Raw genomic sequence first — 27,696 nt, 5'->3', positions numbered from 1 at the left:
GCGCGGCCCCCAGGCCCGAGGCGTCCCGGCTGCGCCCTGGGGACCCCCGGTGCGCCCCGCCGCGGGGGAAGCAGCGGCTCACACGTGCCCGGAACTTCTCAGGGCTTCCCGGCAGCCTAATACTAGGGTGGAGACACACGTGATCCAAGAGATAGGACTCCTGATAAACTTCTGACACAAGAGGAAGTGTGGGGGGACGGGAGGTGGTCTCGCGTTTGGTGTCCTGGTGGCAGGTGTGCCGGGGGCGCCGGGTAAGACAGGCCAAGCTCTGAGCCCGCCCCTTCCGTGTACTAGCTGGTCCCCGCCCCCAGGTCTCAGGTTCCGCATCTGTGAAGGGGGTATAATCCAGACGGAAGTGGGGTTTTTTTGGTGGGGGGGAGGCGAGGGGAACAGATTGTATAGGCCTAGTAAGCCTTCAGCAGTGCCCTTCCATGAGTGTAACCCCCCCAAACAGCTCTGTCCCCTCAGCTTGCCCCAATCTCCCCTGCTATCCGAAGAAGGAGCCCCCCCTCCGACCCCCAAACAGCAGCTCTGAGGAGTGGGCGCTTCAGCTGGGCTTTTGTCTGGGCCTCGCCACGCTGCCCAGGGGCAGCTGCGGGTGGGTGGGCTGCCCTCGCCACCTCCCAGCCCTTCCTGCAAGCCCGCTGCCGGCATCTCAGAGGGCGGAGAGGCTCACACCTCCTTCCTGGACGCAGGTACAGCTCAGAAACCCAGTGCTCTGGAGAGAGAAGGAGCTCCCGGGGGCGCCTGGTCAGGAGGGCCTGGTGGGGAGCAGAGAGCGCCAGGCTTTAAAGGAAGGTACCATCCTCTCCCCCCAAGGTCCTGCCCGCCCCAGTCAAGGCGCACTGCCCTCTGGGCCTTATGGGTCTGGACCCGGAGGATCATGAAAATCTGAGACACTGGTGCTCCCAGGACTGGGAGAGCCTTGGGAGACAAAGCACTTCCTTCTACTTTGCAGTTTTTGTAGCTTGTTCACTGCATTTCTAAGTCAAAAGGAAACTCCCTCTAGTTCTCCAGGTTGAATTACCCCATTTGCACTGAATGCAGATGCAGACGGAGCAGGGCCTACCCAGATCCTGGGTGTCCCTTTCGCTGTGATTGTGTCCGCTGTGCGCCTGTCTGTGTGTCACCCTCTGCTGCTCTCTTGGGCTCCAGCGTCTCTGTGAGAAGGAAGCGTCCTTCTGCCCAAGGCAGTGAACTGGGGGCAGGTCTGCTGGGCGGCTGGTCGCCCCTCCCCCAGGTCACCCACAGATGCAGCTGCCACGTCTTCCAGGCTGGACAGGTATCAAGGCCTCAGACCCTCACAGGCTTCATTTAAAGCCCCAGGTGGCTGAACCAACTCTTCCAGGAGTAAAGTCGAGCATCTCATAAACCAGAAAATGGAGTATTATAGTTATCTAGGCTTTTCTTACTTTCTACCCTAAGAAACATGTTTCCTTGGGCCGGGCTGTCCAGACAAACAGGGTCCCCCAAGATTGGGAGCACCGACCAGGATTTCTCGCAGATTGGGTGGCCGTTCTCATCTGACCCAGCCAAGATGTAAGAGCAGAACCCAGGAGGATTCCCGGTCACCCCCGCGCCACGCGCGCGATAAATCAACAGGCCCGTGACGTTGCCGAACGACATTGGCGTCAGAGGCCACGGGCTCGCTGTGCAGAGGTGGTGGGCTCGCGGGTATCCCGTCTCCCTTCAGTTCCCTGGACCCCGGAGAGAGGAGCCTTGGAGTCTTGCCCAAGATTTTACAAAAAGGCAGACTCGTGCCTGTCCTTCTTTGGTCTGGGTTTGTCCTGTCTGGGCGATGGGGCTGCTGATGGATTTCCCCAGGGAGGACAGCCAACCTGTGCTGTGAAACATCCTTAGGGAAGGTCCAGGAAAAGGCAGTCACGCCTGGATTCTCCCGGAGGCTCTTGGAGCACCTCATAAACTGGTGGCTGTGTCCTGAGCCCTGACTCCTGGGCGGCTGCTGAGTGGAGAGCACAGGGGTGTGTCCACACGACACTGGGGCAGCAGGACTGTCCCAGGCAAGCCAGGCCATGTGATCGCCCTGCATGCTTTATTCTTCTCCGGGGGGGAGCACAGGGTCAGGAAGTTTTCCCGGAGAAACTGAGCGCTTGCAGGGCTGAGGTTCTGCCGGGAGCTGCCCGGGCGCACAGGGAATGTGTGGGTCGAGGAGGAAAGACGCAGATGTAACACGTTGTCCACACGCCTGGGGGTGGTCACGGCCATTTCACAGCCTGAGACGGACACCCAGGGAAGAGCAAAGCCCTTGGATCATCAGGGCCAAGACACTCTGAAGGAACCAGGGCTGAACTTGTATTGTGAGTCTCAGCTCGTCACCAAGCGTTTAAAATAATAATATGGGGAATTCCCTGGCCGTCCAGTGCTTAGGGCTCCACACCGTCACCGCCGAGGGCCCGGTTCAATCCCTGGTCGGGGAACTAAGATCCCGCATGCCGCCCAGCATGGCCAAATAAATAAACAATATTCATGACAACCAGGCAGATCATGGGGAGGATTTTGAGATGCAGAGAAATATCAAATCGCTGTGTTGTGCACCAGGAGCTAACAGGGCTGTCAGTCAATCGTGATTCAAAAAACAACCCAAAAAACTGATAAAGAGATCAGATTTGTGGGTACCAGAGGCAGGGGGTGGTGGGAGGGGAATTGGATAAAGGCAGCCAAAGGGTACCAACTTACAGTAGAAGATGATAAGTATTAGGGACGTAACGTACAACGTGACAGTGAACGCTGCTGTCCGTTACAGGAAACCTGTCAAGGGAGTAAATCCTAAGAGTTCTCATCACAAGGAGAAAAGTTTTCTATTTCTTTACTATTCTGGCTATACGAGATGACGGATGGTCACTGAATTTATCCTGATAATGATGTATGTGAGGCAAGTCATTATGCTGCACACCTTCAACTTCTACAGTGCCCTATGTCTATTACGTCCCGACAAGACTGAGAATAAATGATATCAATACTAACAAACAAGTGCCGAGCACCAGCTGCCCATGGGGGTCTTTCCAGCGGCCCCCCTTACTCTCCCCAGTGGCTGAAGGCTGTGGGGCTGTTTTCACCTCTTTTGCACGTAGGTGATACTGGGCGGTAACCAGCTCGGTGACCGTGTGCCCGTGACCCAGACCCCGGCTTTCCTCGTGTGTGCAACGAGGGCTGGGACCAGCTCCGCACTCGCAAAGCTTCCCGCGGAGGTGCCCCTGCCAGCAGAGAGGGGACGCGCTGCTCCCGGGAGCTCGAGGGCTGGCGGGATCCGTCGCTCCCAGGGCCCTGAAGTCTTTGGTTTTATTATAAAAGTGTGTTTAAATTTCACGTTCTCCTTCACAGATGCCTGTGTTTGTTTTAATAAGAAGATAATGTTGAAAATTATTTACAGTAAGAGAAACAGAGGTTCTTGGAAAGGGTGTCCTGCCAGCCTCTGTGGACCCTGGACTGACAAGCCCAGCAAGGGGCCTGGGGTGGCTCTAAGGCTCTTCCCAGGATTGATCTGCCTGGATCTCCCGGGGGGTCTCCCGGGATCTCCCTGGATCTGCCTGGATCTCACTGGATCTCCCTGGATCAGATCCGGCTGTGCAGTGCTGAGGCTGTGACAGGGGGCTGAGGGATGGCCCCGCATTCCTGACCGGGACCCTCAGTCCCTGTCTTCATGTTTCCCGAGGAGGAGTCCCAGAGTCTCTCGGGGTTTGCAGGAGAAATGAGCCTGATGGCCAAAGATAAAAGAAAGGGCAGGAAAGTCCGTGTGTAAACGTCAGGAGGATAAAATGCTTGGAAGAAAGAAAGGGGGAAATCCACCTGGAGAGGAACGAGGGTACTATGGGGGCTCCAACAGGGAAACGTGTTCCCATCTTCAAGCTGCCCTTTACACTGTGAACCACAAGGAATGTTCCAGGGAGCTTGGAAGGTGATTCAGAAATTCCTCAGGGGGAGGCCCGCGGCTGGGTCCTCAGGGTGTTGTGAAACAGGCTGTATAACTTTCAGTTAAATCCACCACTTCCCCTACCCCGCCCCCTGGCCCGATGGCCTTGTGAGGCTGCTTCCCTCTCAGCAGCCTGCGTCGACACCAGGCCGGTGTGGGCAGGGAGACAGGAGGCACCGGGAGACGGCAAAGGAGGGCCCGGGGCCTGGCAGCTCCGGGGAGAAGTGTGGCCGGGCAGTCTCTCCGGCAGACCTGCCTCCTCTGCTTCTGATCCGTTCCCTGTCCTCCTGTCGAGGACACTCCAACTTCCCTGTGGTCATCCGGCCAGACAGCAGAGGTGTAAGCAGTGAGTAGCTTGAAAATAACCAAACTTTAGGCAAGAGCTTTGACGCCTCTGGTCCATCAGGGTCAATCGTATGAAATGGGACCCCGAGACAGAAGAAAGGGCTGGACGGCAATCCAAGATGAGCTCAAGAGACAGAGTTTACTCTTTATAGGACGGCCGCAGAGGGCAGGGCTGTGGCTCCGTCTCCTTCGTAGCTCACACGCGCCTAGCCTGGAGAGGTGCTTGGCTTTACTTTGTTTTTTTATGTTTTACGAATTCCAGCACCAAAGCGTTCATTCCAGTTTGCAGGGTAAGAACCAGGAGCGAGACTGCCACCTGCCGGCCAATTTGTGAATCACACTCTCAGGGACCTCCTAGCTTAAGCAGCCCTTCATCCTTTGTCCACTGGGGTCATTTGCTACTTAAATTTTTTTTGACTCTCACTTGAGACATCCTAGGCTCCTAGCAGAGAAGCCAAAAGTCCTGGGACGCTGGTCAGAGAAAAAGGCCTTTGAAGGTAGTGGAAGCTTGTTTGGCTCAGGGCCCTCCTGTCTCCCCGGGATCGTCTTCCCCCTCCTCCGAGAAGCACCCCCTCTGTGCCAAGCACTGGGCTGTAGACTCGGGGCCTCCCAGGGCCAGGGGACATGCGGGCGCTGGACGGGGTGCAGGAGGCCGGCACAGCAAAGAGCACTGGGGGCTCAGGAGGGAGGCTCCCCTGCAGGAATCCGGGACAGATTTACCTGAGCTACTGCGCACGCTCACGAGCGGGACCACACGGAAGTGGACAGACTGGTACCTGCTGCTGCGTAACGAGTCGCCCCAAGCTCAGTAGCTTGAACTGCAGCCGTCACTCCCTTTTCTGTCTCGTGGTTCTGGGGTTTATGAGCTCAGCTGCACAGCTCTTCCTCAGACCGTACATGTGATGCAGTCAGGTGATGGCTAGCTGGGGTCATCGTGACTTTCCTGCTCACGTGGCCGGCAGCTGGTGCTGGCTGGCGGCTGGACTGTTAGCGGGGACCCCCACGTGTAAGCTCGCCAGGCGGCCAGGCGGGGCCACGAGGGCAAGCGTCCTGGGAGAGAGGAAGCCAGGAGGAAGCTGTCTGGCCTTTTGCCAACCAGCCTCAGAAGGTGCAGAACAGAACTCCACCCCCACCCCACCCCTCGTGCTCTGCTGACAGTCTCAAAGCCCCACCCAGTTTCAAGGAAAGGGGACACAGACCCCGCCTCCTGATGTGCACCGTGGCAAGGTTCTAGAAGAGCATGTGGGATGGAAACACAGCCCTTTTGGGAAAAGACAGTTTCCAGAGGTGGGTGGGTCACTCCAGGTGGATCCCTTCAGCTACGCTGCATTCAGAGATGCATTTCCTAAGGAAGAAAGTTTCTACAGATGGGGTGTTGCCAAGAAAAAACATGAGGGTTTACAAGTATCCGCTGAGCCATCCTCACTAAGGCTTGCAAAAACCTTTCTCTGAAAAGGAGCCTCAGAGAAAGAGGTGGATGCAGGCTGCTCTCCCGAGGGGCTGTCGGGGACTCTGGCTGGCGGCCAGCATCGACCAAGGCAAGGGAGTAGTGGCCTCTGGGGGAGGGGGCCCGTGCAGCGAGGTTCTGCCGAGACTGACTCCCAGAGGCAGAAGAATCCAGTTGGTGTCACCACAGCCAGTGGCCAGGTAGAGCCAGCGACTCTGCCCCGCTGAGTCTTCTCAAGCAGGCACGGACAGAGCGCAAAGCGGGAAGCGACCAGTAAGGGGAGGCCGCAGCACAGCGAGATGAGGTATGGCCGTGGTCACGTGGAAGCTCCCTGGGTGGGTGTCACACAGGCGCCGGGAGCGGTCCTCGTGCAGAGTGAGACCCTGCTCGGAGAGCAGACACAGCCCGCCGTGAGAAGGCAGGATGGCACTGCAGTGCGCAGGGAGCGAGAGATCGAGGACCACCGCGGAGCGCGAGCGCCCACGGGCTGGTGGGGGGCAGGCCCGGATGCCCAGGACCCTCCGTGTCACCCACCAGCCTTCAGGGAAGGATGGCTGAGCCTGCTTCAAAGGCTGGACGAGCTGGGATGGCGAGGTCGAGCGTGGCTGTCCGGGAAGGGGGATGGGGGTGGGGCTGGCCCTCGGCAGTAGCCGAATGTCTCGGAAACAAGCTTCCCGAGGCACCGCGTTTGGGCCCCGAGACCCAAGGGAAGGGGACCGCGGCTCCCCTCTCTGCGGAGCCTGGGGCCCAGCCTGCAGAAGACTGGTCCCGCTCTCTCTCCAGGACGCGGAATGCTAAAGCCCATCGCCTGTGTTTTCCGCTTTAGAGCACAGGCGGGCATCCCCTGAGCCCCCTGCGGGCATCCCCTGAGCCCCCTGCGGGTAGCTTTATGCTACCTTAGGAGGATTAGGTTGATTCTTCGTAGTCTGGGCTGCACAGACGTGGTCCCAGACAAAACTTCCTTTGCTACAAAGGGCTACAGAGGAGCATGCAGTTGGGGACAGAACTGTGTCTTGGTCAACTTCTGCGTGTCCAGTGCCTGAGATAGTATCTGGTCATAGCGTAAAAAGGAAAAAAGAAAAGGAAGGAAGGAAGAAGAACGGAGTCAGATTTAAAAAAAAAAAAAAGAAAAGAAAGAACTGTGCCTGGTGTCCTAGTCACACCTGATCTGGTCAGTTCAGGAGAGCCAGAGGAGTTCTGGAAACATCCATGACCCAGACAGCACGTGCTGAGTCCAAAAAGAAAGCTGCGGAACACACACAGTATGATTTCAGATGTCTAGTTAAAATAGTCTGTGCAGGCAGAGTGTGTAACACAGTAAAAGCATAAAGAGATGTGTGGGAATGGCTAATGCCAAGTGCAGATAGCATCCCCTCCGTGGGGAGCGAGAAATTCAAAAGGGGAGGAGCTTAAGCTACGTTCTCGCGCTGCTTTATTTCTCACACCGTGTGGTGTTCACAGGTGTGATGGGTAAATTTATGTGTCCACTTGACTGGGCCACGGGGTGCCCAGATATTTGGCCAAAATTATTCTGGGTGTTTTCTGGATGAGATTAACATTTAACTTAGTCGACTGAGTAAACAGAATTGCCCTCCCTAATGTGGGTGGGCCTTGTCCAATCAGCTGAAGACCTGGATAGAGCAAAGGGGCTGTGACCCCCACCTCCCCCGAATAAGAGAGCATCCCTCCTGCCTGGCCGCCTTCAAACTGGGACATCGGCTTCTGCCTGGGTCTCAAGCCTGCCGGCCTTCAGACCAGAATTATCCCATCAGCTCACCCGGTTCTCAGGCCTTCAGACTCAGACTGGAACTAAACCGTTGGCTTTCCTGGGTCTGCGGGCTGCCAGCTCCCTCGGCAGAACTCGGGACTAGCTGTCGTAACTGCCTGAGCCAGCTCCTTACAATAAGTCAGTAAACGAATGAATGAATATCCCATTAGTTCTGTTTCTCTGCAGAACCTTGACGGATGCAACAGGTATGTTTGCTATATTGTTTTCCATACCTTCGGCATGTCTACAATAGTTCACAATAAAATTTTAAATTGATAAACGATGAACGACTGTTAAGATGTCAGATGCTATAGAGATCAAGTAAAATGAGAGATGGAAAACGCGCTTGAGAGTTAGCTTTCAAGAGGCCAACGACTGCCTTTGCTGGAGCGGCTCAGCGCCGTGTCCAGAGCGGAGGCCTGACGGTGACGGGCGGTTGGTGGTAGCGAGCGCACGCACCCTCGAAGGAGGTTAGCCACGAAGCGAAGGAGAGCTCTGGTCTGCTGCTAGGACGGGGGCAGAGGAGAAGGAGGGGGTTAAAAAGGAGCGGCCTCCCTCCTCCCGGGGGCCTCCACACTAATTCTGTCGGAATCGTTGGCGTCTGGTGTTCCTTTGGTCCCGGGGACGATTCCAGTAAAGATTCTGGAAGACTTAAATTACATCCCTGGGCTGTACGAATGATCTTTAAAATATCTAGCCACAGAGGCAAATCCTCCAGATGCCAGCTTTCCCCGTAGCAGTTTCCCAAAGAGTGTAACGCCAACCCCTCTCGTGGAAAAGGAGACAGTAAAGCCATAATTATCCCGTTAGTCCCAGGTCCAAAGGGCGCATCAGACCCACAGGAAATTAAGCGGAAAGTTCACTTTTTTCCTTTTTTATCCGGTTGAGTAGTTGAATCTGGCTGGTGGAGTGTTGCTAATGGTTTCTCGGTTTAGGTTCTAGGGAATGGGTAGCAAGGAGCTGACCAAGCCACAGAGGCTGGGAGGACATGCTGCCAGTCTACCTCGCTCTTCCCAGAAACACGGTCTGGGTTGTATTCTAATTTCTTCTTGGTCTCATCAAAGGAGCCCGCACGGGGGAGATTCTGAGCTGGGCGATTTCTTCCCACCCCCTCCCAGACGGACGGCGAGGTTTTCCCGACGCTCCACTCTCCCTAGGGTTCTGCCTGCTGGCTATGGGCAGAAAAGTGCCAGTAGGGGTCAGCAGTGTCCCACGTGTGGCTGGGGCCACCCACCCGCCACCTGGACTATGGGTCCTGGCTGGCCCAGGCAGACGGGAGCTGGAGGTCAGCTTCCTGTAGGGACCTCGGCATCTCTGAGCATCGCTGGCTCAAGCCTCCCCTCCCTGAGTGGGGGGCAGGGGGACGTTCATTCAAGGACCAACGGACAGGGGAGTGGATGTGTGACCCAGACATCAGCGATGCTGACTCACTGCCCGGTCTTCTCCTGGGAGGTTTTCACGTGCATTGACATGTGCAATGCCGTGTGTGGGTTGGATGTCAGAGATGTGTGTGTTGGATTTGCCCCATGAGCTTTTCTCAGAGACCCGGGGCTCCTGACCGGGTGCTCGCGCTCTCCATGAAGGCTGGCAGTCCGCATGGCTGTGCGGGCTCCCAGGAGGCCTGCCTGGTCCACGCCACCCCCACCCCCACCCCCGCACACTCAGCTGGGAAGGAGATTCTGCATCCCAGCATCTCCAGAATGACATCTCTGCAGCCGAGGCCACACGGAGCGAGTTTAGCTCACCTTGGCCTCACTGCCCGCCTCCTCCCAGCTCTGGGCTCCTCTGACCCCTCGGGTCCACGCCGCTGCCCCGCTTCCCCGCGCCCTGCCCCCGGCACCACTCCCCAGCCTCCCCGCCCCGGTGTGGGAGCCCCCAGCGAACCAGCTGGGCCGAGGGGGCAGCTGCATGGCCGGAAGCAGCTCCGGGCCGGAAGAGGGTCCAGTCTGTGCTGAGACTCTAGGCCCAGCACTTTCCAGGCGGCCTCCACGCGCAGCCAGAACGCGCAGATGCCCCGCCTTTCCGCCTGCAGGAAGGAGGACCCGGCAAAGCCCGGCACCTGGCCTGCCTTCCCTGGAGTAGAGTTACGGCCGCTGATCCGGGCAACAGGTGCTGGGCGGTCCAGCTGCCGCAGGGCACATCTGCACCCGCGGAGAAGGCTGCAGCAGCCGCGGGGACACCCCGGAGGCGGGGGAGCCCAAAGGGCCAGGGGGAGAGAAATGTGGGGGAACTGGTATCAGCGCTCATAGAGCATCCCCCTCCCAGGATCCCAACGTGGGACCCCTGGCCGAGCTGCCCAAAGCAGCCTCACTGGCCCTCTTGTCTCACGGCCCAGCCCTCTGGCCGTAGCCAGCTGCTCTCCCCTCCCGGCGGGCTCCGCTCAGCCTCTGCAGGCTGCACCCGGGAGGCTCTCAGCAGCTCGCCTAGAAAATGGGGAGGGAGGCACTGGAAAGAAGGCTCTTCATACATGCAAATACTTCTGGCCATTTCAGTGCCTCAAACTACCGTCAATTAAAGGGAAGGGGGGACATTTGGGGCTCCCAGTCTGAGGCAGGCACTGGGTCCAATGATTCACCGACGTCGTCTCATCACATCCTCCCAACATCCCCACCAGGAGTGCATTGTAAGCATCCTCTGTCTCCCGGGGGACAGACCCAGGTTCTGGGCACACGGCGAGGAGGCAGTGAATCTGACGCTTGACTACAGCCCTGACCCCAAAGCTGCCCTCTGTCCACTAGGCGCCCTGCCTGAAACCCCCCATTTCCCGGTACACCCCACACCGGGGCCCCATCCCTTCCTCCCGTAGAGGGGATTCCCTGCACCCCTGCCTCCGTCACCTCTGTTCACCACAGCCAAAGTCACTTCTACAACCTCGTCACCTGGTTCACTTGGCAACCCACGCCCCTAGTACCTCCTGTCACCTGCCCACCACGAAAGTGGACCCCGCAGCCTCCAGATCCTTGGTGGCCACGCCAAGCACCCACGGGCCATCTGGGCGATGGCTTCCACACCCACCCCATGTCCCTCCTTTTCCTTCTCAAGAAATTTTTCTTTTTTTGGCCACACTGTGTGGCTTGCGGGATCTTAGAACCCCGATCAGGGATTGAACCCTGGCCCTCGGCAGTGAAAAGCGCCAAGTCCGAACCACTGGACCACCAGGGAAGTCCCACAAGACACTTCTTAAGGTGTTAAGAATATTTACTGGGCTTCCCTGGTGGCACAGTGGTTGAGAGTCCGCCTGCTGATGCAGGGGACGTGGGCTCGTGCCCCGGTCCGGGAAGATCCCACATGCCGCGGAGCGGCTGGGCCCCTGAGCCATGGCCGCTGAGCCTGCGCGTCCGGAGCCTGTGCTCCGCAACGGGAGAGGCCACAGCAGTGAGAGGCCCGCGTACCGCAAAAAAAAAAAAGGAATATTTACTGATATAAGAAAATGTTCACAGAATATACTAGGAGTATCTTACCATTTTACCTGTCATTATGTAATTCCTGAATACATTCTCCTCGTGAAAAAACCCCAGCAACTCAAACATACGGAAAGAATTAACAACGCCCTGGGTGACTCTTCCCCAGAGATAACCACTGCTATCAGTTTGGAGACTTTCCAGAGTTCTCTAAAAACGTATTTTCATACAGGTATAATGCACATAGAAATATAGAGTTTTGTGGGGCATCTTTTGACATAACTCGGATCAGAGAGTGCTGTTTGTTTTGCAACTTTGATTTCTCTTAATGCTCAATTTTAAGACTCCACGATCGTGTCGTGTACATAAATAGCTCACACGTAAGGAAGTTCTGGGTGGAGAAATGCCCCGGTTCCTTACCGGGACCTTGAGAGTCAAGCTTGGGCTCTGCTTTCTGTCCTGTGGGCAAAACTGGCTACGCAATTTATGGGGGCCTGTGCGGAATACAACTGTGGAGTCCCTTGTTTAAAAACTTGGTAAGAATTTGAAGGGGGCAACAGCAAAGCATTAAACCGAACACGGGGTCCCGTGTGACGGCGCACGTGCCCACGAAGCTGGCCGGCCTGTGGGTGGTTTGAATCAATGCGTCCTCTGTCCCGACAGTGGACATTCCTGCCTCGGCCCCCACCTTGGGCCGTGTCCCTGGATTCTGCACCCAGCCTTCCCCACTGCGCTCTCTCTCCAAGGCCAGAGTCCTGGGCAGTCTTCCACCAGCACAAGCAAACTCCGGCAGTCCATGCCTGCCGGTCAGCATTGCCCTGGGCGCCCCCCAGAAGAGCGGGGGTGGTGGCAATGACACCTCCCCTGTGCCTCAGGGGAAAGTCTCGTGGGAGATAAGAGAGCACCGAACTACCAAGCTGCATGTCCTGAGCCGCGTGTCCTTAGCGGTGAGTTGCTGACCTTCTTGGCACCTTGGTTTCGTATGTGTTGAAGGAGAGGGTGGGATTCGACAGCCTTCCCGACCACACCCAGCTCTGAAAGTCTGTATGTAAGTGACTCTAAGAGACCGGAATGGGAACAACTCATGCATTTACCATACGCCACTTACACGCTCATCTGATGCTTGGGACAGGCCTACAAGGCAGGCGGTGTCATTCCCACTTTACAGACAAGGGAGTCGAGACTCATCAAAGCAACCGAGCAAGGAAGCGTCTGGGGTGAAGCACGTGTTCTAGAACCTGGTTGTGGTCACGGCTGCACAACTCAGTAGCTTTGGTACAAACCATGGACTCGCATACTTACAAGGGGTGAATCTTATAGTATGTCAGTTATACTCCAAAAAAGCCATTAAGAAGGGAGAAAGAAAGAAACGTGCAGCAGCTGCTGAGTGACAGAGCCCCTCCCCGGGCCCCACATGGTCTCCAAGCCCCCCTTTCCTCTGCGGATCTGCATGGTACCAGGGCACGTGGCCTTGGGTGCCAGGATGCCGGGATGCAAGTCCCGGCTCCAGCACTGACCGGCTGGGGACCCAGGCAAGATCTCAACCTCAATTTCTTCACCTACGAAATAGAGACAAAAATGAGACGGATGTTAAGGGCTTAGACTAGCGGTCAGTACCCAGAAAGAGCTCTGTAAGTCGGACTGTTATCTTCTCGGGGCAGCTCCAGCCAGAGCCAGCCTCCCGAAAGGGAAGCATGTCTCCCTGCCCACCCCATTCCTACCCTGCTGGCCCCTTCCAGAAGCACCCCTCTGGAAAAGCCATCATTGGAAAAACACCATGACTGACTATCAGCACGGCTCACTTCCTGGTGATAGAAAGGGAGAAAAGTCATCTTCCCCATAAGGCAAGCCTCACTATCCTGAAACACGCAGCCCAGTGCCAGCTCTTCCTCACAGACCGTTCCTCCCGGGTCCTCGTCTAGACCATCAACACAGGGGCCCGGCACCCTGAGGCCAGGGTAGCCACATGGGGACAACTGCCACACCCACGCCCCCCCATCCCACTCCCGTGAAGCTCCTTGCTGGTTAACGGATCAAGCCAGAGAGGATGAGGGTTGTTAGTAGACAGTCAGATTTCTATCGCTCAAAAGCAAGTTTTCTCAAACCACCGATGGCATTTTTCACAGAACTAGAACAAAAAATTTCACAATTTGTATGGAAACACAAAAGACCCTGAATAGCCAAAGCAATCTTGAGAAAGAAAAACGGAGCTGGAGGAATCAGGCTCCCTGACTTCAAATTATACTACAAAGCTACAGTAATCAAGACAGTATGGTAATGGCACAAAAAACAGAAATACAGATCAATGGAACAGGATAGAAAGCCCAGACATAAACCCATGCACATATGGTCACCTTATTTTTGATAAAGAAGGCAAGAATATACAATGGAGAAAAGACAGCCTCTTCAGTAAGTGGTGCTGGGAAAACTGGACAGCTACATGGAAAAGAATGAAATTAGAACACTCCCTAACACCATGCACAAAAATAAACTCAAAATGGATTAAAAACCTAAATGTAAGGCCAGACACTATAAAACTCTTAGAGGAAAACATAGGCAGAACACTCTATGACATAAATCACAGCAAGATCCTTTTTGACCCACCTCCTAGAGAAATGGAAATAAAAACAAACAAATGGGACCTAATGAAACTTAAAAGCTTTTGCACAGCAAAGGAAACCATAAACAAGATAAAAAGACAACCCTCAGAATGGGAGAAAATATTTGCAAATGAAGCAACTGACAAAGGATTAATCTCCAAAATTTACAAGCAGCTCATGCAGCTCAATACCAAAAAAACAAACAACACAATACAAAAATGGGCAGAAGACCTAAACAGACATTTCTCCAAAGAAGATATACAGACTGCCAACAAACACATGAAAGAATGCTCAACATCACTAATCATTAGAGAAATGCAAATCAAAACTACAATGAGATATCATCTCACACCGGTCAGAATGGCCATCATCAAAACATCTACAATAAATGCTGGAGAGGGTGTGGAGAAAAGGGAACCCTCTTGCACTTTTGGTGGTAATGTAAATGGATACATCCACTATGGAGAACAGTATGGAGGTTCCTTAAAAAACTAAAAATAGAGCTACCATATGACCCAGCAATCCCACTACTGGGCATATTCCCTGAGAAAACCATAATTCAAAAAGAGTCATGTACCAAAATGTTCATTGCAGCTCTATTTACAATAGCCAGGACATGGAAGCAACCTAAGCGTCCATCGACAGATGAATGGACAAAGAAGATGTGGCACATATGTACAATGGAATATTACTCAGCCATAAAAAGAAATGAAATTTGAGTTATTTGTAGAGAGGTGGATGGACCTAGAGTCTGTCATAGAGAGTGAAGTAAGTCAGAAAGAGAAAAACATTTCTCTAACATAGCATAATGGTGGCCATTATGCTAACACATAATATGGAATCTAAAAAAAAAAAAAAAGGTTCTGAAGAACCTAGGGGCAGGACGGGAATAAAGACGCAGATGTAGAGAATGGACTTGAGGACACGGAGAGGGGGAAGGGGAAGCTGGGACGAAGTGAGAGAGTGGCAAGGACATATATACACTGCCAAATGTAAAATAGATAGCTAGTGGGAAGCAGCTGCATAGCACAGGGAAAGCAGCTGGGTGCTTTGTGACCACCTAGAGGGGTGGGATAGGGAGGGTGGGAGGGAGACGCAAGAGGGAGGGGATATGGGGATATATGTATACATATAGCTGATTCACTTTGTTATATAGCAGAAACTAACACACCACTGTGAAGCAATTATACTCCAATAAAGACGTTAAAAAAAAAGCGTGTTTTCGAACATGGAGAGTATGCCCGAGGGGATGTGGGATGCAGGTGGGATGGGGTGGGGCCGGGGTATGAGCTGTGTTTTCTGTTTGATAATCGAGCTTCTGCTGGCAAATGCTCAGCACTACCTACCACACCTTCTCTTCGGCTCTCACTGAACGCTCACCCAGGCCTCGGTAGGCGGTGGTGTCCCCTGGGTGTCACCCCGCTTACGGATGAGCATGTGCTTCGGCAAGGGCCCCGCCAGAGTGTGGACTCGGGTCCTCTGACACCCAGTGTTTTTCCACTGTTCTTTCGAGGAGGAAGCCAGAGGCTCCCTCTAACGACGTTTATTAAAGGCTCAAGAAATAAAGTGATGTACTTGCTCCCATCCCTGCCTTACAGACGGCTCGGCGCGCCTAACGGGAGCGGGAAGGTGCAGACAGACCCTGGCGGGCCACATGGGATGGGGGAGCTCTGACAGTGCAAACTCCCGGATCCCAAACGTAAAACAGATTAGTCTCGGTCCTCAGAGCTCAGGGGGGCAGGAAATGGGCAGGGGCCCCAGGAAATCAGGCCAGGCCTGGAAATGCTACCTGCTGAGCTGGGGCTCCCGGAGCATCTCAACTCAAGCCAGGTCTGAGACCACGGGTGACAACAGGCTCCTGGGCTGATTTTTTAAAACCTATTTGTCACGTTGACATTAATCCTCTCGTTAGCAATCTCCTGCCCTGATTCAGGATGGGCTCTAAGCCGTGGATGGAGGAGGGGACCAGGGGCAGCTGTTGGGCTTAAGGAGTCACAGGGGGGTCAGCAGGGCCTGGAGGCTGCCTTGGGGTGGGGTGGGGGGATGATTCTGAGCCTGCATCTCACCGTTTCCCTTGTGGCCAGCGCCTCCAATCTCCTCTCCCGGTGGCCAGGCCCTTGCCTTTACTTATTGATTTTCATATTTAAGGAAAAGCCATTTGCTTGATGTAGAGCAACAGAGTCATCACTGTGTTCGGAGGAAAACTGCTCACAGGCAGGCACTTGGCAGAGGCCTCTCCTGGGCTGGGGGGGGGACCCTACTTCCCACCCAGGCGGCCCTGCGTCCACGGTCACTGTGGCTTCTCTCTGCCGCCCTGTCCCACCACCTTGTCTCTCAGGAGCTGTCACTGCCTCTGCCCTTCAGCACAACTAGAGCTGGTCTGTTCATCCCCTGCCCACCCCCCTACCTGTCCATATGCCAGCGTGTTTATCCAGACACACTTCACTGCTGCAGGTCTGTGACTGGGACATTTGGAGCAGGGTCGGGGGACTGGTGTGATCAGCCATTCATGAATGGGAGAGAAATACTGATCTCACGAAGGAAGAGATTTAACCCTTACAAAACCATGGCTTGGGACTTCCCTGATGGCGCAGTGGTTAAGAATCCGCCTGCCAATGCAGGGGACACGGGTTCGAGCCCTGGTCTGGGAAGATCCCACATGCCGCGGAGCAACTAAGCCTGTGCGCCACAGCTACTGAGCCTGCGCTCTAGAGCCCGCGAGCCACAACTACTGAGCCCGCGCACCACAACTTCTGAAGACCACGGGCCTAGAGCCCATGCTCCGCAACAAGAGAAGCCACTGCATTGAAAAGCCCGTGCACTGCAACGAAGAGTGGCCCCCGCTCGCCGCAACTAGAGAAAGCCCTCGTGCAGCAACAAAGACCCAACACAGCCAATAAATAAATAAATAAATAAATTAGAAAAAGAAAACCATGGCTTTAGCCTTCTTCCCCATTCAGCACCCAAGGAACAGCACCTTCCTGCCATTACCAGTATGGGTGGGGCCCCGTGTGCAGCCTCACCGTGGACCAGAGGGCAGTTCAGTCTCTGAAACTGCTTTGCAAGCCTGCTGTGTAATCCTTGGTCCCTAGACCGAGGAGGTGAGGAACTCAGCTGGCCCACCCTATGGGCCCTCGAGAAAGGACAGTGCTTCTTCCGAGAGGACCAGGCTCCCCTTAGCAGGCCGAGGAGCCTGTGAAAAGCGAGAGAGATTCCAGTTAGCACATGGCTGAATGACACACTGGATGCAGGGTTGCATGACTCAGGGATCAAAATAATAATTGATGTTTACTGAGTAGCGCAGGCACTATTCTGAGTGTGCCGCCTAGATTAGCACACTTACTCTCACCAACAATCGTGGGAGATGGCAACTGTCATCACCCCAGTTTACAGATGAAGAAACCGAAATGGTCAGAGGTTAAAGAATCCATTCTGGTTCCCATGGCTGATGAGAAGCAGATCCAGGATATGAACCCAGGCAATCTGCCTTCGAGCCCACACTTCCAGCCACTGTACCCACAGGGCAAGGACTCGCCCCCTGTGTCCCTCTGAGATAGCCCCTCCCCCGCAAAGAAAAGGCAGGTTATTCCCATATAGAAACCCTTCTCCCTGGTTAGTTGGGAACTTCCTCAACGCCACTGCTTGTCCACTGTCTAGTGTCCCTTTATCACTCCCTTAGGTCCCCAGCCACTGTGACCCGACTGACTGACTGGACGGGGTTGGGCAGGACTCTGCTGACCCTGCTTCCCTCTGGTTGACCCGTTGCTGGTGAAACTTTGGGAAACCTCCCAGGGAGTTGGCCCCGGAAATAATCAATCATGTTTGCTGACTGGAGCTGGCGACGCCTCTGGTCCCAATCTGGTGGGTCCTTGGTCGCACTGCCGCCTTTCTCCCAGAGCTCGAAGCCTGCTCCAGAAGCCCAGGCACCTGACCTCCTCTGCCCTGTCCCGGGAGGCAGGGTCAGTGGAGGCCGCACTGCCCAGGCTGCACTAGGTTCTGGCCGAGGCCCCACTTCCAGCCCCTCTCTCTGGGTCTGGTCGTTTCTTCTCCCCCTCCCTCCTCCCCCTCCCAGGCCGTAGAAGGAGAAAGGGCCCGTGGCAGGGTCGCGAGGTCGGGCAAAGCCCCACGCATTTTACTGAGCACCTACTATATGCCCGGCCCTTCTGGGGTCTCCCCTCCCCTCTGCATCCGCGTCCCAGACCAGAAAGCGGAACAGAACAGAGAGGAAGGAAGGGGGCGCGGGCGGAAGGGGGTGGGAAGGCCCGGCCGACCCCTCTGTCCGCGCTCCTAAGAACTGCCGGCCGGCGGCAGCCCAAGGGCGCGTGGGGGTGGGGCCGGGCCTGGAAGCGGCGGGTCCCGGCCGAGGAAACGCTTGATTGTGCGGAGGCTTCCTGCCCCGCCACCCAGCTCCGCCTTTCTGCGGCCGCGGAGGCGGGACGGAAGGCGAAGGCAGGAAAGGGTTACGGGAATAGCTTTCCAATGACAAAGTCTGGAAGGGCCCGGCGCCTCCGCCCCTCTGCGGGTTCAACTGGCACAGCGCGGGGGGAGCGGGGCGCTCGGCGGCGCAGCCTCCGCCCCCGGCCCGGGGAGGCGGCCGGCGTGTGCCCGGGGCAGCGGGTCACCAGGCTCCGCCCCGCGCCCGGCAGGGGACGCACTTTGTTCGGGATGCCGCCTCACTCCGCGTCGTGGGGCCCGGGCCGGCGGCGGCCCTAGTGCCACCCGCGACCGGAGCGCGGACGCCGAGACTCCGGGGGAAGCCGACCAGCGCGGGAGCCAGAGAACTTTCTCCTCGCGCCGTGGGCCTGGCCGGCGCCGTCGGGATGCGTGGACCCGGGGCCCCGGGGCGCAGGCGCGCGGGTAAGTGGCCCGCTCAGGGACCTGGCGGTCGCGGGGTGGGTTCGAGTCTGATGCTCCCCGCTTTGAGGGACGGGGCTGGCGGGTTCTGCAGGGCAGGAGGGCCCGAGCGCCGGGGGGTGAGCTTGCGCCCGCGGGAGGGTGAGCGTCCACGCGGGGCTGCGCGTCTGGTCCAGGAGTTGACTCACCATGGGCCACCCAAGTTCAACCTTTCGGAGCCTCGGTTTCCCTTGCCTTGCTGTTGAAAGTGTGTTGAGATCCTCTGATTAGAGACACCGAGGGCTACATTACACACACACACACACACCCTGCCCACGTCTTCTCCTCCCACCCCAGCGGAGCAAGCTGAACAGCTGGGCAGGTGACCTTGGCGCACTGTTCCAGAAAACGTTCTCTGGCCCCCGGATGCACCGAGAAGCATCGCACGGGCCCGGAGGCTGTCCTCCTGGCACGCCTGAGAAAGCTTCCCGGAGCAGCTGGGAGGGAGGGAAAAAGAGAGGGTGGCCGCTCTGGGAGCTCACCTAAGAGTCCCCGGTGCTTGGGCCCTGGGGTCCCTTCTATTCTCACAGCCGACAGAAACTGGTCGGAAGATAAAGAACTGGCCAGGTCTGCAGGGGGCAGAGAGGGGAGGCAGGATCGGGGAGGCGTGAGTGGGGGCGGTGGGGATGGTGTGCAGCTCTGACGTCCACGCTGCAGAGAGGGTTCCTTGTCCCCGAGCCCAACATGGGAACATCAGCTGGTGAGTCAATGGGACTTTGTTAAGACAGCCCAGGGCGCAGCTGGCGCCGGCTTCTGGGACGCGCCGGATCCCCCTCGATAATGTGCCGTTTATCTGGCTTCCCGTTTCAGTGGTTGGCACACCATTGGCTCGTTCAAATTCAAGCTGAGAAGCCTGCGGCCTTGTTCGCGCTGCAGAAGTAGAGGGTCTGCCTGGGTTTGCATCCTGCCTGCGTTTTGTTCCCCTACGCGGCGTCCCCTGAGACTCTTATAACGGGGCTGCAGGACTTCACACAAAGAACCCTCCCCCTAGTAGGCGGAGCTGCCACTAGGTAGACCTGGGCTCCCTTCAGGCCAAAGACACAGAGGACTCCAGCCTGCTTATGAATTTTTTGTATCCTGCTTTGAATTTGGGTTTGTGTGTCTTTGGGATTAAACTGGGAAAATGAGACAGGGAATCGCAGTGATTGTGCGTTTCCTCGCCCGAGATGAGCTTTACAGCGGTCCGTGCTTTTACCAGTGGTTTCTAGGGGAAAGTTGCTGATCAGTTTGTAGCTCCGTATCAGCCTGTGTTGCTCACTTCCTGGATGACCCGAGAGCAGGTCGTTCCTTACTTGTGTACCATGGAGCAGGAGAGAATGACCAAGGCTTTTCTGATCTGTGCTGCAGCCTCTAGGGTCTGTTTCCCCGAGCTCCCCAGGTTTAGAGGGAAGAGCCCCTACTCTGAACTCCCCCGGGGCAGGTTTCCATTCTGCTTTGTGTTTTTATCTCCCTGTGAAGGCCTTCCTGCCCGCTGTCCTGTCTGACCACGCCCAGCGCTCAGCAGGCATCTTTCAAATGTTTGCCAAATTAATACAATTGGGAAAAAAAAATTGGGGTCCCACCCAGAGGTCTCCCATCCAACTCCGGTGCCCATTTATTCTTATTTATGTCTTTCTTTGGGAGTCGTGTGATTTGCCTCCGCCACCATCCCCCCACCCCCCTTTTCCCCTGCAAACCTGGTCCATAATGAGGTGGATTTGTCCACAGGTGGGCAAGCTTTAAGCATGCAGGCCCTTTCTGGGATCTCCTTGGGAAGTCCTGGCCTGAGCAAACTGAGAACAGCAATGCTGTTTTTCCTTCCCTTCCCAAACCTGGCCCCCTCCTGAGTCCTTGGGAGCCTCTGGTATTAGCCCAGCTTTGGCCCAGTAGGAAAGAATGGCCTAGAGAAGAAACAGCTCTTGTCCATCTTTTAAAACTTGTCTCTCTTTTCATCTTTCCATTTCCCATCAATGTGACTTCCCTTTTCTTTTAAAGTTCTTTTGAATTCTTAAAGGGTTTGGCCTTTAGAAGCACTAGTCTAAAGAGGTCTCGCCTCCCAGCCCCTGCCCTGCCCTCCCCTTTACAGCGGGGAATCAAGGCCTACAGGAGGGAGTGGAGGGGCTCAGAGCTGCACAGCTGGGGCTGCGGAAGCCAGCCTAGAACGCACGGCTTCTGGCTCCCGGTCTAGGACTCCTTCCCTTTCAGCCAATCACTTCCGTGCATCAGAATGTTTCTCTTCCTAGTATTGCCATCCGTAGATCTCAGAAGATGTTCCATAGCTGTTGGCAAGAGAGAGGAACAGAAACAAGGGGGACGGAGAGCGTCTGTGTCATGGAACCAACCACCAGCTCTTAGAGTCTAGGGACCACGGAGGACTGAGAAATGTGTCTATCCTTGGCAAACACTCCATCATTCTGGCCCCGAGTCACAAAACAATCATTAAAAACACTCCTAGGGCTTCCCTGGTGGCGCAGTGGTTGAGAGTCCGCCTGCCCATGCAGGGGACGCGGGTTCGTGCCCCGGTCCGGCAAGATCCCACATGACGCGGAGCGGCTGGGCCCGTGAGCCATGGCCGCTGAGCCTGCACGTCCGGAGCCTGTGCTCCGCGGTGGGAGAGGCCACAGCGGTGAGAGGCCCGCGTACCTCAAAAACAAACAAACAAACAAACCAAAAAAACCACTTCTAGTTCCTTCTTCAACTTAAAAAAAAAAAACCCACCAACTTTTCAAGTGGAAAACACCCCCCCTACGTAAACAGTTTCCTGGGCCTCGTCTGTTCCCTCCCCCTCCTGGGAAGGCTGACTCAGGCCTGATTTCCTCCAGGGGGCCTGGGATTTTGCTCGCCAGCTTCCTGTGGCTCTTGCGATGTGAAGGGAGGCAAGAAGGCTGAGCCCCAGGTCACTCTGGCCTGCCTGCGGCCGTGGTTCCGTTTCTCTTGCACAGACCATCATCCCCATCAGACCTGTTTGCTCTCCTTGATTCTAGTAAGAGACGCGCTAACACACACGAAAAACTCAAGGTGCTCGCTGATGCACGCTCCGCCACCAAGGCCCATTAGTAACGAGATGTCCCCGCTTCAAGGGGCCCTGAGACTCTTCCGATGCCCAGTCCTCCGACGCTCTGAAAGCTTTCCTGAGTGGGATCGTTTTCTCCGTTTCTTTTTTGGATTGTCCACTGCTGGTGTGTAGAAACACAATTGATTTTTGTGTGCTGGTTTTGTCGCCTGAAACATTTGTTTATTAGCTCTTTTGGCTTTTGTATGGGTGGATTCTTTGGGATTTTCCATATGCAGGGTCATGTCAACTGTGAACAGAGATAATTTTACTCCTTCTTTTCCAGTGCAGATGGCTTTTAACTGCTCTTTCTTCCCTAACTGCTCTGGCTGGAACCTCCCATCCAGCGTTGAGCGGCTGGTGAGAGCAGGCAGCCCTGTCTGGCCCCTGATCTTAGAGGGAAAGCTTTCAGTCTTCAGCGCTGAGTAGAATGTCTGCTGTGGGTTTTTCATAAATGCTCTTCATCATGTTGAAGAAATCCCTTCTAATCCAACTTTTCTAAGTGTATTTTATCATGAAAGTGTGTTGGATTTTGTCAGATGCTTTTTTTCTGTGTCAGTTGAGTTCATCATGTGCTTTGATAATTACATTGATTTTCTTATGTTGAAGTACCTTTGAATTCCTGAAAAAAATCCCTCTGAAAGCTTTTTTTAAAAAAAATATGCAAAATTTCATTCTTTTATTTAAAAAACTGAAGAAAATTTGACAAAGTGCTAACATTCTGTAGTTGGGTGGGTGGGTACATGTTTATTATAGTTTTCTTTATAGTTATTGTACTTTAAACATTTAAAAATTTTTATTGTGGTTAAATATATATAGCATAAAATTGACCATTTTAATCACTTTTAAGTGTACGGTTCAGTGGCATTAAGTACATTGTTGTATAACTGTTGTCACCATCCGTCTCTAGAACTTTTTCATCTTTCCAGACTAGAACTCTGTCCCCAGTAGGCAGTAACTCTTCGTCTTCTGCCCACTCCCCAACCCCTGGCAACCACCATCCTGCTTTCTATGTCCATGAATTTGCGAAAACTTTGTAATAACTAGAAAAGTCAGGACTTTGAGGCATTGAAGGATTAAAGGACCTCACCCCATGTCCAAAGGGAACATCTTAGAGGGACTTTGATTCAGATCTTTTTGACTTAAACACTCGCTCAACCACTGCCCCTGTGTCAGAGACATTTGACAAGCCCAGGTGTAGACATGAGCTGACCCAAGTGTAGACGTGAGCTGATCCAGGTGTCGTCATGAACTGACCCAGGTGTGGACATGAGCTGACCCAGATATAGACATGAAGTGACCCGGGTGTAGACATGAGCTCACTAAGTGTAGACATGGGCTTACCCAGGTGTGGACGTGAGCTGACCCAGATATAGACATGAAGTGACCCCGGTGTAGACATGAGCTGACCCAGATATAGACATGAAGTGACCCCGGTGTAGACGTGAGCTGACCCAGATATAGACATGAAGTGACCCAGGTGTAGACGTGAGCTGACGCAGGTGTAGACGTGAACTGACTCCGGGTCTTCGTGGGGAGGGCACCAAGGCCACCCCAGCGTGAGCTGCCTTTTCCAGCTCAGTGGCTCCATCTTGACGGCCCGTTGGACTCACTGGGGAGCTTTGACCAGGACGGACGGGTCCCTGGGCCCAGCCCCAGAGTGTCGGCTTCCCTTGGTTGGACACAGCTGCCTCCGTGACTCTGAGGCACGGTGAGGGTTACGGCCGCTCGGTGGCTGAGCTGATTTCCTCCCTGGAACCCTTGGCTGGTCACCGCTTTCGGTGACGCAACTCCCTCCCCATCTGGACAGTAAAACTGACCCACTTTACATCCCTCCCCGACTTTAAAATCCATTTGTAAATAGAATACATGCCAACTTCTGTAGAACTAAACTTTCATAGTTGGAAAGAACCATGTCACGAAGCCCCATGTTTGCTTTCCAGGTACCACAGGCGCCTCTAAACCATCCCCTCCAGGGTCCTCTGGCTGGGGACCCCCCACAACTGTGTGCTGAAACCATCTGGTTCTGTATGTGAATGCTCTGTCCTTCAGGGTTCCTCCTGGGTTTATCTTTCGTGGGTGTGACTGCCTCTGGTGAAGATACCAAAGGTGAATGGGCTTCACCAAATGCACCCCCAAATAAAGTGGGGGGCTAGCAATAACCCACGCGGAGCAAGTGCTATTGCCCCACACGGTGACAGCCTTTCAGGGTCTGGAAGCAGATGCCACGCGCTGCCCGGGCTCCTCCTCTGCCCTGTTTCCTTCAGATCGTCCTCACTGGGTATGGTCTCAAGTGTCTTCTGGGAAGATGGATGATGTCATAGTAAGAATCTGGACCATGAATCGAGGCAGACCGGGAGTCAAGGTTCAGGTCTTGACTTTGCATGCAAAGTCCTCAGCCCGTGATGAATGTTCCACACATATTAGCGATTGGAATCCTATTCTCCCCACTGGCCTCCGTGCTGTCTGTGGGACCTGGGCCGCCAGAGCACCTGGTGGAGACGCCGCTTCTTCCCCAGGGAGAGCTGAATGAAAATGCCTCACTCCTAAGACACTGTTCCCCAGTCCCACCCTTCCACCACTCCCCCTCCCATCACAGCGATTCCCGTGATCTGGCCAGGTTGGGAAATCCACTCGGAGAGCGATTGGGTCACGTGAGCCCATGGAGCCTGCCCTGGTCCAGGGACGGTCAGGGTGAGATTCCCCTCACCCTCCTCGTTGCACTAATCACCCTTAGGACAAGCCGGGGTCCATCTCCATCCGAACAGAGGACGGCTCTCCAGTCCCGAGCTCCCTGCACGTCGGCAGATGCCTGCCATCAGCTGGGAAGGCAGCTCTCTTTCTGACGTGTGGATCGCCCCCCAGAGCCTGCGAGCTGGCTGTCCAGCTGGGGACACGGGATAAGGCGTAAAGCAGGGAGAGTCTGGTGGTGTCTTTTGCCCTTTGCTGTCTGTGTTGCCTCGTGTTCTTTTGGTGTTCCCTAGCTTTCTGCAGACTTGGAGCAGCGTGTAGAATTTGCCAAGCTCATTGGTGCAGATGGTTGAGTTGACTGGGCAGGAGGCTGGGCTCCAGGTACTGCTAAGATGCCAACTGTCTGTCTGCTCTCCTTTAACAAAGGAGACAGCTGACGCCCCGGGCCGGGACCAGCAGCTGCCCGCCCGGCCCTCGTCTGGGGTGGTTCTGCGAGTCCCTGGGCCCTCCCCAGCACCCCCATGCCACGCACGCACTCGGGGGGGGTGGTGGTGGTGGCAGCTGTGGGGTCAGGGCCCGCCCCTGCTTCCCTGGGGACAGGAAAGGCGCCACGACAGTTAGGGTGCTTCCGACGTGGAAAGTTTTTTCCCTGTGATGTTTTATTTTGAAAAAATGTCATATCAGTAGAGAAGGCGAGTGATAGGACAGTGACTGGGTTCTCTGATTGGTAACGTTTTGCCCCGATGCTGTGTCTCTCTCTCCCCATTTATCCGCATCGGTGTATATATAATAACACTTTCCCGAGCCGTTTGAAAATAACTTGCTGAGATGGTGGTATTTAACCCTTAACGATTGCCCGTGCATTTCCTGAGACTGAGGACTTCTAGCCCCACAATCACACCCGATGATAGTGAATTGAATAGCGTTATTATATGTAACAAATGGGCCGCATTCAGATTTCCCAGTCGTTCCCCGGATGCCCTCTAGGGAGCTGTGCATCTCCCCTCCGCCTGGTGTGCTGGGGCCTGCGCTGCGGTTTTATCTCCCGAAAGAGGGAACTGGTGTCATGACCCCTTAAATTGGGACGGGGATGCCCTGAGTTTTGCAAAGCACTTTGATTCTTATGATTTCATTTAGTCTTTACAACCTCTTAGCGAGACGGGCACTCATCTTCTCCCCATTTCACTGGAGAAGAAACTGAGGTTCAGAGAGTTATCCCAGCGGCCCCACCAACGTGAGCCGTCATGACCATCCCAGGCTGCATGTCGTGTGATCTTACTTACAGAAAGCCATCTTGTCTTGTGAGGCCTTAGGACCTGCTATGCTGTCCCCATTTTACAGACGAGGAAAGTGAGATTGGGAGCCTCCAAGGCTGGTATAAACCACACTCCAGCAGTCCAAACACCATAAGTGACCTGCGTTCCTTTTGAAGCAAGTTCAGTGTGACTGCTGGTCGCTGGGCAAAGGGGAATCAAGCGGATGTGACCGAGGGGAGGGAGAAGGGGAGCGGCCAGGAGGTTCTCCAGTGCTCTCGTCTTATCCAGCTGGGGGTTCGAGAGAGTCGTCAAAGCGTCCTAAAACAAGAAAACAAAACTCAAGGTTATAGGTGGGAAATAACCGATAAAAGGAATGAAAATAAAATATTGGGGGAAGAGAAGGAGAAAGAGAGAGACTCTTATTTTCTACTATTTTGTCGGGTAACGGCAGATATTGTCTAAAGGTGGCAAAGCAGGGAGTCGAGTTATCAGTGTATCATCCCCGGCTGTGTGGGTAACCCCCCAAAGCACTAGTAGCAGAGGCTCCCTGGGTGCCGATTTCATCACTCCTACAAATTTTACCCACTTAGTCCAAGGAGCACTGTCAAGTGTTATGTTTTCAGTTCTGTTTCTCATTTTCTCCTCAGAGTTGAAAATAACCCTTTTGCAGGAATTTAGCCTGTGTTCTTCTGGCAATACACTGAGACTCTTTGGCTTGTTAGCTGGTCTGGAGCTGACACACCGGCCCCTCCCGAGGTCCGCATCTCCCGTGAATCCAGACCTCCCCGCCGTTACCCATCTCCCTACCAGATGTCATCACAGGGGCACGTCTCTGGAGGCCACGTCACCCCTGAGTCATCCCACCGCTTCCTCTTGCTGGCCTTGGCCACTAGGGGAGCCCAGAACGTGGCCGCAGGGTTGGAGTAGTTGTGGGAAGAGGGCGGGAAGGCCCTGCTGAGCTGGCCAGAGGGCCCGGGACACTCTGGCACCATGTCCAGCGCAGACAAAGCCCTGTGTCTGGGATCCGGGCGGGGGCTGGCGGGCCGATGTGTCTGCGAGAGGCCGCCCAGGGCAGAGGAAAGCCCGCTGGGCCACGCTGGGCTGGCCTTCGAGCTGGAGGTGGCCTGGCTGGGTCCCGGCGGGGAGTCAGGCTCAGGAAATCCTTGCTCACTGATGCCTCGAGGGGAGGGGGTGGGTTGTTCGTAGCTGAGGGCCAGGTGGCCGTGGGTGTCCGTCCCTCTCTCCTGCCAAGGGGAGCCCCGGTCCTGACTCTCCCTGGCGGGTGAGAGGCCACCTCCTGGGTCCTCAGCTGCTCCTGGGGCCTCTGCGGTGGGAGATGGGGGTCCGTCTGAGCCGGGCTCCTGCGACTGTAAGATGGGGACCGTCATTGCTACCGCACGGAATGGCGAGAGTCGTCCTAGGGTTAGTGTGTCAGGAGCTGCCTGGCTGGAGCGGGCGCTGGTCAGTATCATCGGATGCTCCACGCTGCCCCTGTGGCCGCTCCATGTGGGCCTCGGAGGGTGAACGCTGGCTGGGCCAGTGACAGGACAAAGCGAGGAGGCTGCAAGCACTCAGTGCCCCAGTCCCGCAGACCACACTTCTGGGTGGATTGATCCCCAAAGGGGTGTTTGTATGCCGGACAGGGAGGGGGGAGGGGTGCGGCTCTGAGACGTGTGATCTCTCTGGGCCCCGGTGGGCTCCAGTCTGCAGGCCTCTGGGGGGGGGCAGGGGGTGTGGAGGGACCTGGGGCTCTTCCGGCAGAGCCTGCCCAGCCGCTGGCCCAGGCTGTGTTTCCAGGGCATTGCACACAGCCGCGGCGTCGGGAGGAGAGGTCGCAGGTGTGGACGAGGCAGAGTATATGGGAAGGTGGGAGATTTGAAAGGATGAGCTCGAGCCCCCGGAGCCCAGATCCAGGCTGGGGCGGTCGCCATGGCAGCAGGACACCAGGGAGGGCTCAGCCCGGATGCCTCAGGCGGAAGGAGGGCCTGATTTATGAGGGGGAGAGAGCCGTGCTCAGCAGCCCATGGACCGGGGGGTGGGGGTGGGGGGGGGAGGGGTGGCTTCTACTCTGTCCGCGTCCACCCGCCTCTGTGAAGTGAAGGTGGCTGGCGCCTCAGGCTGGCCGCGGGCTGAGCAGAGCCCGAGCGAGACTCCAACCTGGAAAGCAGTCGAAGAAAACTCTTCCCCTCACCGTCCACGGCGCCCCCCATGCTCTGGGCCCTGGGCTGGCCTTTCCCTCCAACCCAGAGGGAAGGAACCCTTTTCTCCTTCTTTTCCCCCTATTCTGTTGTAGTTTAATTGGGGTATGATTTACAAACAGTGAAATAACACAA

At 55.4% G+C, this 27,696-nt stretch overlaps 1 protein-coding gene across 2 annotated transcripts in view; it reads left to right on the top strand.

The window, feature by feature from the left end:
• The first annotated feature begins 18,133 nt into the window (after nt 1-18,133).
• The window catches only part of NAV1 (neuron navigator 1), a 211,635-nt gene continuing 202,072 nt past the window's right edge, over nt 18,134-27,696 (top strand). For both annotated transcript variants that reach the window (XM_060284640.1, XM_030844397.2), the window contains exon 1: nt 18,134-18,349. The gene's annotated coding sequence lies outside the window, so the exon portion shown is untranslated. The remainder of the gene's footprint in view (nt 18,350-27,696) is intronic.

Source organism: Globicephala melas, chromosome 1 (assembly GCF_963455315.2).
Source record: "Globicephala melas chromosome 1, mGloMel1.2, whole genome shotgun sequence".
In the NCBI taxonomy this organism is placed as follows: Eukaryota; Metazoa; Chordata; class Mammalia; order Artiodactyla; family Delphinidae; genus Globicephala; species Globicephala melas.
This window is presented reverse-complemented; position numbering and strand designations above follow the sequence as displayed.